General features: G+C 35.0%; 1 long non-coding RNA gene across 1 annotated transcript; it reads left to right on the plus strand.

Moving 5' to 3' along the window:
- The first annotated feature begins 552 nt into the window (after nucleotides 1–552).
- Nucleotides 553–10,880, plus strand: LOC115295448. Its single transcript, XR_003910403.1, has 3 exons — nucleotides 553–660; nucleotides 10,334–10,460; nucleotides 10,640–10,880. It is a non-coding gene; the product is annotated as an uncharacterized LOC115295448 (long non-coding RNA).
- Nucleotides 10,881–15,386: the final 4,506 nt, after the last annotated feature.

The following is a 15,386-nucleotide window of genomic DNA, read 5'->3' on the forward strand; positions in this document are numbered from 1 at the left end:
AAAAGTGAAATAGGAACAGACTTGAGCCTTTCTCTGGTTTCTTCTACAAATTGAGTCAAGGGTTTAAGTACAAGTAGTTTGAGGCACCTGGGTGGCTCAGTTGGTTAAGTGTCCAACTTTGGCTCAGGTCATGATCTTGCAGTTTGTGGGTTCAAGCCCCGCATCAAGTTCAGAGCCTGGAGCCTGTTTTAGATTCTGTATCGCCCTCTCTCTCCACCCCTCCCCTGCTCATTCTCTCTCTCAAAAATAAACATTAAAAAAAAATTTTTTTTAAGTATAAGTAGTTTGAGAAGAGCTAGGAACACTGGCAGAACAGCATGGAAAGGATACAGGGAAGAGAAAGTAGCCAGTACAAGGTCCATTGTTTAAACCAGCTACCACTCTAGAGCTTAATCCAATGGTGCAATTCTTGGAAATTAAGTAAATTGCACACTCTAAAATTAGCCTATGGAAGGGGCATGAGAACTGGAATCTTGTCATTGAGGATAGCTATTCCCAGAAAGTGTTAATTACCTAACACACTCTTTTCTGTTCCAGGTGGGTAAGGGGTCTTTCTTTGTTTCTAGGGAAGTTGGATAAGAAACAAAAGTATCATTTCTGATCAAAACAAGAGTAGTTTTGGCTCATGGTGGAAGATGCATGGGAAACTAGGATTGCCAGGTAAATAAAATACATGCAATATTCCAAACATACTTATACTAAAAATTATTTGTATATTTAACTAGTTGTACTTTTTGCTTTGTTTGCCAAATCTTTGACCCTAGTTGAAATGAGCTGAAGGGTAAATGGAAAATTAATGACACATGAGGAGTCAATATTGGGTGTACATCGAAACAGCAGGGGAAGGGATTTCAATTGTTTATATTTTGATAGGTCATACTAAAGCATATAAAAATGATAAGGTCAAGAATGGGAAGTAAAAGAAGAGACCAGATAGCATGATAGTATACAGGAAAAAGGTTTTTTTTTTTTCCCTTCCTATGTAGGGAAAGACCCAGTTCCTCCCTACTATGAGTTCTTCCCGCATAAGTCTTTTAATATTCATATATAACACTTCACTTTGGACAACTTCCAGTCACCAAATATATGGAGGCTTTTTACCCCCAACAAAAATTCTCCGTGACAACAGCTGGGTGTCCTACAATTTAACTCAATCCTGACACTACCTAACTGGACATAGTGTCAGATCCTACAGGGTAAGGGCTCAGTCCCACAAGACTGCACTTTCTGCCGTCCCCACTTCAGAAGCTAGTTGCAAGCTCAGTTTATCACCTCTACTTCTGACCAACTGGCTGTAGATCAGAGGTTCCAATGACCCCCTACCTGTGTTTGATTAATTTGCTAAACTGACTAGAACTTAGGGAAACACTATACTTATCAGTTTATTAAAAGGTATGGTAGGGGTGCCTGGGTGATTCAGTAGGTTAAGTGTCTGACTTCGGCTCAGGTCATGATCTTATGTTTGTGAGTTTGAGCCCCACATTGGGTTCTCTGCTGAGGCTCAGAGCCTGGAGCATGCTTTGGATTCTGCCCCTCACCTGTTCACACTTCATCTCCCCCTCTCCCCCCTCTCCCCCCTCTCCCTCAAAAGTAAATGAACATTAAGAATAAAAAAGATATGGTAAAGGATACAGATGAACAGCCAGATGAAGAGACAAGCATGGGAGCTTCTGACCCTCTAGAGATGGATTGTGTCACCCGCTCTATGTGGGATTTGTTCACCAGCCTGGAAGCTCTCCAAATCCTACACTATCAAGATGTTATGGAGGCTTCCTCACGTAGGCATGCCTCATTATTAACTCCATTTCTAGCCCTCTCCCCTCTCTGGAGAATGAGGGCTTGAGCTTCTAACCACGTCTTGGTCTTCCAGGTAGGATCCCAACCAGAACAAAAGATGCTCCTAGTCCTCTTCTTATCATTTAGGAATTTCTAAGAGTTCTGAGAGTCATAGATAAGTCAAGAACCAAAACTTAAGCAAGAGATGCTCCTAGTGCCCCTTTCACATAGTAAATTACAAAGGTTTTACAAGCTCTGTGCCAGGAACCATGTGTGTAAATACACGCGCACACACACACACACACACACACACACACATATACACACACTTTTTTTTTTCCTGTATCCTACAGGTAGGGAAGAATAGAGCATATTTGATTCAATAGATGAGGATGATTGACTTTGATTGCAAGGGAGACACCTGCATGGTAACACGAAGCCGAAGACAGAAAATTCGTAAATAAATGAGGGAAAATATCAGGGATTTTATTAAGTAAGGTCAAAATTTCAGCACAGTGGAAGTATTTTAGAGACAGAGCAGGAACAACCTGTGGTGCAGAGGGGATGCAAGGCTGTGGGCAGATGTCTGGTCATCAGAAGGGCTTACATTATGGGAGGCGAGTCGTGTAAGCAGAAATGGGAGACAGGCTGAAGTCAGACTGGAGCAGGACTGAAGTCATGAGCCTAGTATAGCAAATATGTTTACCAGCAGAATAAAACTCTTTTAAATAATTGTAATTAACAATATTTCTCTAATGTTCTCAATGTGTGTATACACAGACATGTATATATATACCTGAATACAGATTATTTAGACATAATTGAAATACTTCAGGTTTTTCAACATTAATCACTTTTTTCTTCAAGTTTAAAAGTTTTAGGCTACTGAATGATTTACAATCATGTGTGTATGCATTCTTGTAATGCATATATAACCATGATAGAATTAATTTCTGATTTTGAAATACAAGCAATAGTTAACATAAAGCAAGTTAATGGATATAGTTGTGTAATGCCCAGGTGAGTAAATCTCTTTGGACATAAAAGAAGAGATCCTACTTACTACATTGAAACTACAAAGGTATAATCATAGTACTGTGCTTTGAGGTATGACTAATGAGCTCTGTCTTCAGTTGTATTAAGAATTGAGTGAAAGTTTAACTACCAAAGAACACACATATCACTCCAAAAAGAAGCTGTGCTGTGTACAGTTCCCTTGGAGATAATAGAGAATCTTAAAAAAAAAATAAGCACTGAAAAGTTAATAGTTGGTCTTTCTGGGTAAGGTAGTCAACTAACTGTGTAATGAATCACTGAAATTGAAAACTTAGAAACAAATTACAGATATTTGGGGGTTACACATAAAAATAATTTATTAACCAAATCATGCACCCTAATTTGAATGTATAAATGGAAAAAAAATAAAAATCCACCAGTAGTTATTCAGGATTTCTAAATATATGAAAGAGTTAGATTTACAAATGTTAATTGTTTTTTTACAAAAAACTAAAAAATTAACTAAAAAATAGAGAACACATGTTAGAACATGTCAACCTGTGTTCTTCATTTATTTCTTATAGTTTGAAATATCCACTTTAAGATGTATGATCTTTTAATGTACTTTTTGCCCAAATAGAATACTAATAAAAAGTAAAAAATTAACCTAGACAAGTATCAAAGTATTCCTAACATAATATCCAGGCAGAATATTTTCCTCCCTCAAATAGTTTTTTGTTTTGTTTTATTTTGAATGATTTTTACTTGTTCTGCCACCAGATTGAACAGCAGTAAAACCTGTTCAACTGTAATTTTAGTGAATCAGATCTCTGAAATCATTATAATTCACAAAGTCACATCTATATCATTTTTAAAATCTGTATTGTCTGTATACACCATAAAGTCAGATGTCTGATACCACCTCTTGTGACACTTTCACAGGAAAGTGGCACCTAATTTTTTCTTTCATTACTCTCTTGACTTTCATACCTTTAATCCTTAAAAGCAAATAGAAGCTAAAATAATAAAGGTAATAAAAACATCAAATATGACAAACCAATCTCTTAATTATGTAGCATTTAAACAAAGGTAAGTAATTGATTCATTAAACACACACAACCACTGATCTGGTTATTGATTCAACAGTGAAGGCTTGCTTAAGTTTCTAGTTCATGTAGCAACTAAGGGGAAATTCACATGCCAGCTCAACCCTGCTTAGACTGCTGTGTGTAATCACAAAGTTAAGACTGGAGTATTCACTGTGACTCATTTGCTTTTCTAAGTACTGTATTCATTCATGATTATTTCCTTGAAGTAGCTACATGATTTTTTTTTCCATTTTAACTGTTTTGGTAATTTCAGTTTGGGAGATCCAGAGGATTAGAATACCAATTACACTTAGTAATAACTGGCAATAAACTGTCAATGTAGTTCTTTGCTTCTATAATTTAATTTATAATTTATTTTTCCCCTGTGTTGTTCTCCAGTCTTTGTTCAACTTATAGAATTAGGATATTGTAGTGTGCTTACTTGAAGGTTTTTTATTTGATTAGATTTCATGTGAACAATAAACATATTTGAAATGGGTTTATTTCATTGATTTACTACTAATCCTATTGTAAGATACATATGTATAGGAAAAGGAAGGTTGCGGACAATACAGATGATATAGAGAAACTAAATGGACACGAGGAGAAAGGCTTTGTCTTAATGATCTCAGAGATATTTGGTTTAGCTATGAAGACCTGAGATCATGATGCTTTTCTGGTTTACAGAAGTCACAGTCTTGGTGGGGAGTCGTCTTCAGTCCTGCGATGTGGGTGCCATGTGACATACCCAGCCCTGAAGACAGAGCTGTAATGCACAGATTTTAAAAAGCTCTTTCTTGACAGTTTGTGCTCACTCAGAAGTGCCATCCCTGGCTTAGCTTGTTTTTCACCATGGACTCCATTCCTGGGGCTATAACCTGGGAAATGTCCTCATTGTAAATCTCCTCACATAAGATTTTTGCCAGCTGTATTCTTATTTAGGATGTCGTCTAGAGAGTGGTTAATTTCAAACTCTTAGACTCCCACTCAACAAAATTTTTATAACATTAGATTTTAGTGCCGTAAGTTAAAACTGTCAGGCATGTGAAAAAGATTGTAAACATAATATTCAGAACCCAGTTTTGTGTATATCCCTTTCAATAAAACGAAAGAGCTCAAAGAGTTGAAGGAATGGTGTTATGGGCAGAGCAGACACAAAGTACTTCGTATACTAAACAAATGCCTACACGATAAAATAGACCTTTGGGTAGAAGGCTTTCTGGATTATCTGATAGTCATACTGTTTGGTTGACCAGAGACATTTTGGGGCTGGGATGCTGATTAAGGCTTCTAGAAACACCATCAGAATGCCAACCATCTTTGCTGACTCTGTTCTCATACTGTTGGCCTGCAGGCCATGGTAACCCAAAGCCAGGGTCTGTTTATTTCAAGGTGTTGGCCAGCACAATGCTATAAATCTAAATTTGTTTCTAGCATGCAAAAAGTCAGATTTCTTAAAACTACCAGAATTCTTATCTTCCCTTGAGAAACCAGAAGCTCAGTAACCCTAAGACCATTTTCTTAAATAAAATTATCAACTGGAGCAGACTGTTCAGAAGGAATACTTATTCTCCAGCTCAGCACAGCTGCTGTCAATCCCTGGCGTGCCCCTCCCCTGAGGCCATCAGTTACCTGTACGGGTACTGAAGCCTGGCCTACTTCTCTCGTTTACATCGTGGCCGGCTGCCACTGGCAAACAGTTTGACCCCTGAACATAGTGAGGCAAGTCCACTATGCTTGCTGTAGTTACCAGGGCCGCAGCAAGGATCTTACTTTAAGGCCCTTTCATCCTTCCAGACAAGAAAATGTTTGCTTGCTTTGTTTTGAGGGAATTATTTATGCCATTAGTTACCCTTTCTCTACTGGGACTATTGCCTGTCCAAATATTTTGTGTCTATCTTAATGTCTTTCATATAATAAAATACAAGTGAAACAGATGTTTAAGATATGTTTTAAAGAAATAATAAGCTGAAAGAATTACAAATTCTGATACCAAGCACTGAGATTCACATACTAAGATTCTGAGCACTAGGACCATATATATGTATGCGAGTCCCTGATGCCTGATCTTCATTTCTGTCAAGATCTTATTTTTGTGGCCTATCTCACAGTTTATTAGGCAGCACATATAATATCAACCACTTCTACTCCATTTTACTATTCCTCTTTCAAACCTCTTTATTTTCTGCCTTAAAAACACACAAGGAGTGGTACAATAAACATCAATTTCTGAATATCCAGAAATAATATATTTAGTCAGCTTTAATTTATATTGAGAAATCATTTGATACCAGTCCAATCTGAGTTCCCTCCCTCTCTCTGAAGACTCATCAGTATTATTAATTTGATATATATCATTCCTTCATAACATGTATATTTTCCAGCCACAATGCTATGAAACTTGAAGTCAACCACAAGAAAAAATTTGGAAAAACCACAAATACATTCAGGTTAAAGAACATGCTACCAAAGTATGAGTGGGCTAACCAGAAAATTAAAGAAGAGATTAAAAAGTGCAAGAAAGCAAATGAAAATAAAAATGCAACCATCCAAAACACAACCATCCAAAACCTTTGTGGTGCAGCAGAGGTGGTCATAAGAGGGAAGTATATAGCGATACAGGTCTATATCAGGAAGCAAGAAAAATCTCAAATATACAACCTAACCTCCCATCTAAAGAAGCTAGAAAAGCAACAACAAATGAAGCCTAGTATCAGCAGAAGAAGGGAAATAAAGATTAGAGCAGAAATAAAGGATAAAGAAAGAACAACAAATCCAGTAGAACAGATCAGTGAAACTAAAAGCTGGTTCTTTGAAAGAATTAATAAAATTGATAAACCCCTGGCCAGACTTAATCAAAAAGAAAAGAGCACCCAAATAAATAAAATCACAAATGAGAGGGGCACCTGGGTCGCTCAGTCGGTTAAGCCTCCGATTTCAGCTCAGGTCAGATCTCACGTTTGTGGGTTCGAGCCCCGCGTCAGGCTCTGTCTCTCTCTGTATCAAAAATAAATAAAATATTTAAAAAAAATCACAAATGAGAGAAGAGAGATAGCAACCAACACCACAGACATGTAAACAAGAGATTATGAAAATAAAATATCCCAACAAATTGGGCAATCTAGAAGAAATAAATTCCTAGAAACATACAAACTACCAAAACTGAAACAGGAAGAAATTGAACAGACCCAAAACCAGCAAAGAAATCAGTAATAAAAAATGTCCCCAACAAACAAAGTCCAGGGCCAAATGGCTTCCCTGGGGAATGCTACCAAACACTTATCAAAGAGTTAATACCTCTTCTTCCCAAACTGTTTCAGAAAAATAGAAATGGAAGGAAAACTAAACTCCTTCTACAAGGCTAGCATTACCTTGATTCTAAAACCAAAGACCCCACTAAAAAGGCCAATGTCCCTGATGAATATGGATGCAGAAATTCTTAACAAGATACTAGGAAATCAAGTCCAACAGTACATTAAAAGAATTATTCACCATGATCAAGTGGGATTTATTCCTGGGCTGCAAGTGTGGTTCAATATTCACAAATCAATAAATATGATACACCACTTTAATAAAAGAAAGGATAAGGACCACATGATCCTCTCAATAGTTGCAGAAAAAGCACTGACAAAGTACAGCATCCATTTTTGATAAAAACCCTCAATGAAGTAGGGATAAATGGAACACACCTCAACATCATAAAGCCCATATGTGAGAGACCCACAGCTAATATTATCCTCGGTGGGCAAAAGCTTAGAGCTTTTCCTCTATGGTCAGGAATAAGACAGGATGTCCACTTTCACCACTGTTAATTAACATAGTAATGGAAGACCTAGCCTCAGCAATCAGACAACAAAAAGAAATAAAAGGCATCCAAATTGGCAAGGAGGAAGTCAGACTCACTTTGCACAGATGACTTGATACTTCAGAAAACCTGAAAGACTCCACTAAAAAATTGCTAAAACTGATACACAAATAAAGTCATGGGAAACAAAATCAATATACATAAATCTGTTGCATTTATAGATGCCAGTAATGAAGCAGCAGAAAAAGAAATCCAGGAATTGATCCCATTTACAACTGCACCAAAGCCCATAAGATACCTAGTAATAAACCTAGCCAAAGAGGTAAAAGATACATACTCTGAGAACTATAGAACACTTACGAAAGAAATTGAAGATGACACAAAGAAATGGAAAAACATTCCATGCTCATGGATCATGGAAGAACAAGTTTTATTAAAATGGCTATACTACTCAAAGCAATCTATACCTTTGATGCAGTCCCTATCAAAACACCACTGACATTCTTCACAGAGCTGGAACAAACAATCCCAAAATTTGTATGGAACCAGAAAAGACCCTGAATAGTCAAAGCAATCTTGAATTTAAAAAAAAAAAAAAAAAAAAGCTGGAGGCATCATAATTTTGGACTTCAAGCTATATTCGAAAGCTATAGGCATCAAAACAGTATGGTACTGATAGAAAAACAGACACATAGATTAATGGAACAAACTGAAAACCAGAAATGGACCCCTAACTATATGGTCAACTCATTTTCAACAAAGCAGGAAAGAATATCCAATAGAAAATTTTTCAAAAAATGGTGCTGGGAAAACTGGACAGCAACATGCAGATGAATGAAACTAGACCACTTTATTACACCATACACAAAAATAAATTCAAAATGGCTGAAGGACCTGAATGTGAGACAGGAAACCATCAAAATCCTAGAGCAGAATACAGCCATCAACCTCTTTGACCTCAGCCTTAGCACTTTTTACTAGACACATATTTGGACACAAAAGAAATAAAAGCAAAAATGAACTATTAGGACTTCATCATGATAAAAAGTTTCTGCACAGTGAAGGAAACAATCACAAAAACTCAAAGGCAACCTGCAGAACAGAAGATATTTACAAATGACATATCTGTGAAACAGTTATTATCTGAAATCTATAAAGAACTTATCAAACATAATACCCCAAAAATAATTCAATTAAAAAATGGATAGAAAAATGAATGGGTATTTTTCCAAAGACATCCAGATGGCAAACAGACACATGAAAAGATGCTCAACATCACTCATCATCAGGGAAATACAAATCAAAACTATGATGAGATACCACTTCATACATGTCAGAATGGCTAAAATTAGCAACACAGGAAACAACAGATATCTGAGGGGCTGCAGAGAAAGGAGAACATTCTTACACTGTTGGTGGGAATGCAAAATGGTGCAGCCACTTTGGCAAACAGTATGGAAGTTCTCCAGGAAGTTAAAAATAGAGCTACCCTATGATCCAGCAATTGCACTACCAGTATTTACTCAAAGGATACAAAAACCAGTATTACACTATATGCTAAGTAATTGGAATTTTTAAAAATTTTTCTAATGGTTTTATTTATTTTTGAGACAGAGACAGAGCATGAGTGGGGGAGGGGCAGAGAGAGAGAGGGAGACACAGAATCAGAAGCAGGCTTCAGGCTCTGAGCTGTCAGCACAGAGCCCTATGCAGGGCTCGAACCCATGAACGTGAAATCATGACCTGAGCCGAAGTCGGAGGCTTAGCAGACAGAGCCACCCAGACACCCCAGTAATTGAAATTTAAATTGAAACTTGAATCATTAGAAAAAAAGAAATGTATCTTTCTAATGTTTTCAATTATAGAAAAATGCATCATACTGTTGATTTATGGATTTAAATGAATATTAATTTTATATCACATGATAAGCAGAATGTTTTTTCAAAGTCACATTTTAAATTATCCATATTAATACAGATTCAGTTTGTATATTTTCTGTATAGTGTCCCATTATATACATATATACATGTATGTATTATATACATATATATGTATATGTTTGTCTACCCTACTGATAAACTTACAATTTTTCTCAAATGTTGGCTAAAACAGTTCTCCCTGAAAAATATTTTTCCATTCCTTTATTTTCAATGATTTTGGATTATTTTAAGTATGTCTTATAAACAGAATGAAACTGAATTTTATTTTTAGTGTAATTAGATACACTTTTTCTTAATAGGTTATTTAAATGTCTTCATTTATTTTGATATCTGACATGTTAATTTCTATCTTCTATTTTAGTATGTTTGTTTGTCTTTGTCCTCTTTTTCTCCATTCCTAGCTTCTGTTTGAGTAACTAAGTATTCTTTTATTCTGTTTTCCCATGTATTGGTTTAAATGTTGTAATCTCTTTCATTCACCATCAATTTTTTTAAGATTCATACTTTACAATGAAGTAATCAATATCCTTATTCTCTCAAATGCTGTAAATAACTTTTTTAAATGCTTTGACTCTGAGCTTCCTAATTCTACTTTTATATTATTGTTTCAGAAATTTCATAATTTTAATTCCCCCAACTTAGTACTATTATAGTCAACATTTATATGGTTTATGAACATGTTAATATTGCTTCCTGGATTTATTTCTTTGTTAATCATTATCTCACAGATGCAGACGGAACTTAACATTAAAGACATTCCTGAAAGAACTATTATAGGAACTAATGCTATTTGGGAAAAAAAGAAAGGAACTAAGGAATTGCAAGAAGGGATGGTGAATGAAGAAATTGTTTAAGGTGGGTTCATTTTTTAACTTAAAATTGTTATTAAAATTTTACTTTTTATTTTATTGGGGTCTTGAGCAAATGTGTCTAGAGCATTTCCTGGCTTTTGGAATTTATTGGGACTTTGTGACTTCTCTGACACATATCTCTCCAGATTCATTCTACATGCTTCCTTCTACTTTCTGTTTCAGATGCCTGGTCTGTATGGAATTGCATCAATGGATTTCTTCGTTCTCTGGCTTCTAGTTGGTTTTGTCCATTGAAAAGCCACAGCAGGGGACTGGAGGAGAGGAGAACAACAAAGGTCGGGCGTCTATTACCCAGTCACCCTTCTGGGTTTATAGCATCTCTCCTCTGCTATCCTTTGTACCTGTTGCGCCCAGCCCGAGGTTTCCATGGCCTGCCTTCTGGTCCTACACCCACCTTTGTAAATAGTCACTTAGTAAATAAACTTTCCTTAAATTATTATAATTTGATTGTGGTTTTTCTTTTGGGATAAACATCTGGTAATCCTTTTGGCAACTTTTTTCAGTTGTATGGATATGAAGGAAGTGTATTTGTGATAGAACAAAAACATCAAAGATGTATAAATGGCATTCAAACTTAACTAAATTATTCAAATATTTTGTATCTTTTAATCTATTTAATCTATTATGCTCAAAAACCAGTTCTATGTTTAAATCTCTGTGTATTTATGTATTTGTCCATTTTTCCTTGAATTTCCCACTGTTTCAAAAACAAACATTACTAGATGTTTAAATATACTGTCCACTTTTATAAATCTTTATTATGAATATTAATGTTTGACTTTCTCACTCTTATTTCCCATGGCTATGTTATTTCCTTGAGTATTATTATATATTTTTTCTTCTTTTGACTTACATTTATTTTCCCTTTTTTTTAATTTAAATTTTAGTTAACATACAGAGCAATACTGGTTTTGAGAGTAGAATTCAGTGATTCATAACTTATATACAATACCCAATACTCATCCTAACAAGTGCAGTCCTTAATACCCATCACCTAACCTACGGAGAGTGCCCAAATGTCCACCAACTGATGAATCGATAAAAAAAGATACATTTTCCCCTAAATCTTGACTTAGTAGCATCTTGTTTAAATTGTCTAAGTAACTCACAACCTAATATCCTTTTCTCTCTTAATAATAACACAACAAACTCTTACATATGGTTTCCATGTTCTGGTTCTGTTCTAAGGGTTTTTCTTATTGAAACTAACTGAATTATGGGCATCTGACTCGATTTCAGCTCAGGTCATGATCTCACAGTTTGTGAGTTCAAGCCCCATATTGGGCTCTGCGCTGACAGCGGGAAGCCTGCTTAGCATTCATTCTCTCTCTGTCTCTCTGTCTCTCTCTCTCTCTCTTTGCCCCTCTCCCCCCCCCTCACGTTGTCTCTGTCTGTCTTAAAATACATAAACTTAAAAACATTTTAACTAACTTAATCATTATTATGACTATTATAATCCCCCTTTTGTAGATGAGGGAACTCAAGCCCAGAGTTTTGAAACACTGTCAAATACCAGCAAGGATTACACCAGGTTTACAGTCTCAGATGGTCTGTGTCCAGAGTCTGTGTTCTCATCCCTGTACTATACTGATGCTCATAATGGCAAACTTAAATCATCTGACAGCATATCGGACTTACATCAATAATATTGTCTTAGCTTTTCCATTAGTGAATAAAGACAAAAATGATACAGTATTTTACTTCCTGTTATTTAAGATGAGGAATTTGGTGTGTTTTCACTCTCTCATTTTGAGACTGTTAAACATGGGCTTTTAGTACCAGAAACTAATAATTTTTAATAATATATTAAATATAATATTTAAATATTTTTTAAGAATATTTTGATTTTGCTTTTCACAGTTTTTTCAGTCACAGATATTTCCTATTCCAAAGTATCCACATTTACTTTTTTAAAGGTTTATTTATTTGTTTTGAGAGAGTGAAAGCACAAGTGGGAGAGGAGCAGAGAGGGAGGCAGAGAATCCCAGGTAGGCTCTGTGCCATTGGCTCAGAGCTCACAGACTGAATAGTGAGACCATGATCTGAGCTAAAACCAGGAGTCAGATGCTTAACTAACTGAGCCGCTCATGCACCCTATTATTTACATATTTTTAATTCCTATCTCCCCTATGCTCTTTTAATAGGAATTTTCAGAGTTCTTATTTCATCTTTCTTATACCTTGATTATGTGTGTATGTAAATATACCTGTATCCGTAGTCTGTATTCATACCTATATATTTATATCTAATACTATTAGAAAATATATTAATATAGATAGGAATACACATATACATTCTTATCCCCTACATGTTTAACAATGAATTCCTATTGACCTTCACAAACTATATGAGAATAAATGTAAGTTCTCAGCTTGTAAACACAAAACTCTTCCTCAAACCACTATATTTTTTTCAGTATTGACAGTTAGAGGGAAGTGGTCTAACATAAATCAAGGTTTTTGGGGTTTTTTTCATGCATTTTATTTAGAAGATTTTATTCATGTAAAATTTTACTGTAATTTTTCAAGTACTATAGAATTGTGGGTTTTATTATCTTAATTATGTTAGAAAAATAGATCTTTTTGGATTAAAACTTCCATTTCTTTTTCATGTCAGGAGAGCTTTTGCATACTTCCACTTAATTTATTCTGAATTATTTTTTAAAGATCCTATTTTAAAGGCTTGTTTTTATATTTCTAATTTTCTTATAATCTTGATTGTTTATTGATAACAAAGTTGTGGGTCTTTGTGTGTGTGTGTGATTTGTGCCCATATTTTTGTAAGGGAGCTGTGACCCTTGATCCAAACCTTGGCTCCCTTGTGTCTTAATAGGTTCAGTGAATCAGATATGATAAGTGCACATTACACGAACATAGCAGATTGCAAATTCTGACAGTTTTGACTAGGTACATAAACATATCTTTATTCAGAATGAATTAATAGATTATAAAACTTGTGTACATGTAGACAGAAATCTCTATGTGAGTCATTAACAAACTAGCTGACTAGACAGAATCAGTGTCATATTAAATTTACTTTCTCTCTCTACCTCTTCTCTTCTTCGGTCCCAGGCCAGAGGTAGTCTTCAGATATTGTCTAGAATTAGGAGATTAAAGAATTTCTAGAGCTTAATGTATGCCTGTTGGTTCAGAGTGGTCTTATCTTTCCTGTCCACCTCCATAGGATATGTTCTATATCCTATATTTGAAGTAAACATTCTGATGAAACTCTAAAAAAAATTTTTTTTTGCTAAATTAAAGGCTTATATACATCAATCATTATTTCATTCTATTAATGAACTGCCTGGTTTTGAATATTAGACGTAAAATCTAAAATACTGTCATTACCACATTTCTTAAGCACAACCATTGTTTGTCTTTGTCATATAGAGCTGTGAAAATCTTGAATTTTGCTCCAGTGTTTGAAATTACTTTTTCAGCCTTGAAGTATCAAAGAGAAGTTATTAATACCAAAGATGGTGGTCATAGATCAAGTTATTGGAAGCCACTAACAGAGCATGATTAATTGTCTTTAATATATACACTTACATTTCAATTTATACCAAGTTGCAAATGAAAGTCTATAATAAATGCAGATCGTGGGGAAAATGCTGATTGAGCTCAGTAAGTAGCTTTTGTGCTTTTAATCTTGTTTACCATGTCATGCTAAATATATTGGAGCCATAAAAATGATTGGGTATGACATTACATAAAAAAGACTTAATCAAATACTAAACATTTAACTTAATTAATTTTATAATTTTCATATATATATGCCTAGGAGACTAAATATAATCAAGTATACAAAATTTAGAGATATTTTTTTGCTGAGAAAATACTGCTGTCACTACCTGAAAAGTGCTATTATTTTACTAAAAAATAAATTGCTCTTCAATGTGTGTCCTGCTTAGTGGTCTCTACTATGAATTTTCATAACCTTTGAAACTGAGATATACAAAGATAAACCCTATACTTTCAAGTGTTTGATTTTTCCCTTAATCTTAACCCCTTGTACTTAGATCTAAACTGATATTGTAGTTATCTCATTTATACTTATCAGAGTCTCCCTCCTACCCATGCCTTCCCAGCCATCCAGTTTCTATACATTATGAAATTCTAGATCAAGCAACACTGCCTCCAGGAAGCTGCCCACCTTTACTCAATTTCCTGTTTTATGTCTGAACAATATCACTCATCCATCCCACATCATTTAATATAAAAAAAACAACAGGCGGCTGTGGTATTGCAGCAGTAATACATAGTTATTTAACAAAATCTTGATTGATAATCTGTTATTTTTAGGCAAGATTTTGAGTGTTTGTGCAAAAGTGATTGCAATGATGAATCTAAGAACCCAATCCTGAGAAAGATAATTGATATTATTACTTATTAGAGTCAATGGATTTGAGTTCTGAATAAGTCAGGAAGATTATTGCAGAGAGACACTGTACAAATGAGCAAGAAGAATGAAAATGGATGGTCTTGATTTTGGGTTGGCACAATTCTTGGTTTTACCGATATCCAGGATGGGACCACAATGTGAGAGCCTGAGATGGACAGTGATATTAAGGTCAGGGTTCAAGACGGGTTACCTCTGAGGATGATAAAGTTTTCCAGCACCATACTTGACCACCAAGAGGATAGTATATATTCTGATATTTTATATTCTTTCTATTAGATCATCTGTGCTAGGATTTGGTTATGAAAAATGTGAATGCTTGATTTTTTTTCCTTTGTGAGTGAGGTTTCCTTAATCCATGTCTATAGAAAATAATTTCTCTGTGCTCTTTTCAGGAAACTATACCTTTTTTGTGTTAAAACCATAGTAGATGGATGTTTCCTTAGTCTTGAACTGTTTTTAGCATGATGAGCTCCTTCCTGTTGTCTCTGTTGTACTATATTAATTCTGA

Source organism: Suricata suricatta, chromosome 7 (assembly GCF_006229205.1).
Source record: "Suricata suricatta isolate VVHF042 chromosome 7, meerkat_22Aug2017_6uvM2_HiC, whole genome shotgun sequence".
NCBI classification, from domain to species: Eukaryota; Metazoa; Chordata; class Mammalia; order Carnivora; family Herpestidae; genus Suricata; species Suricata suricatta.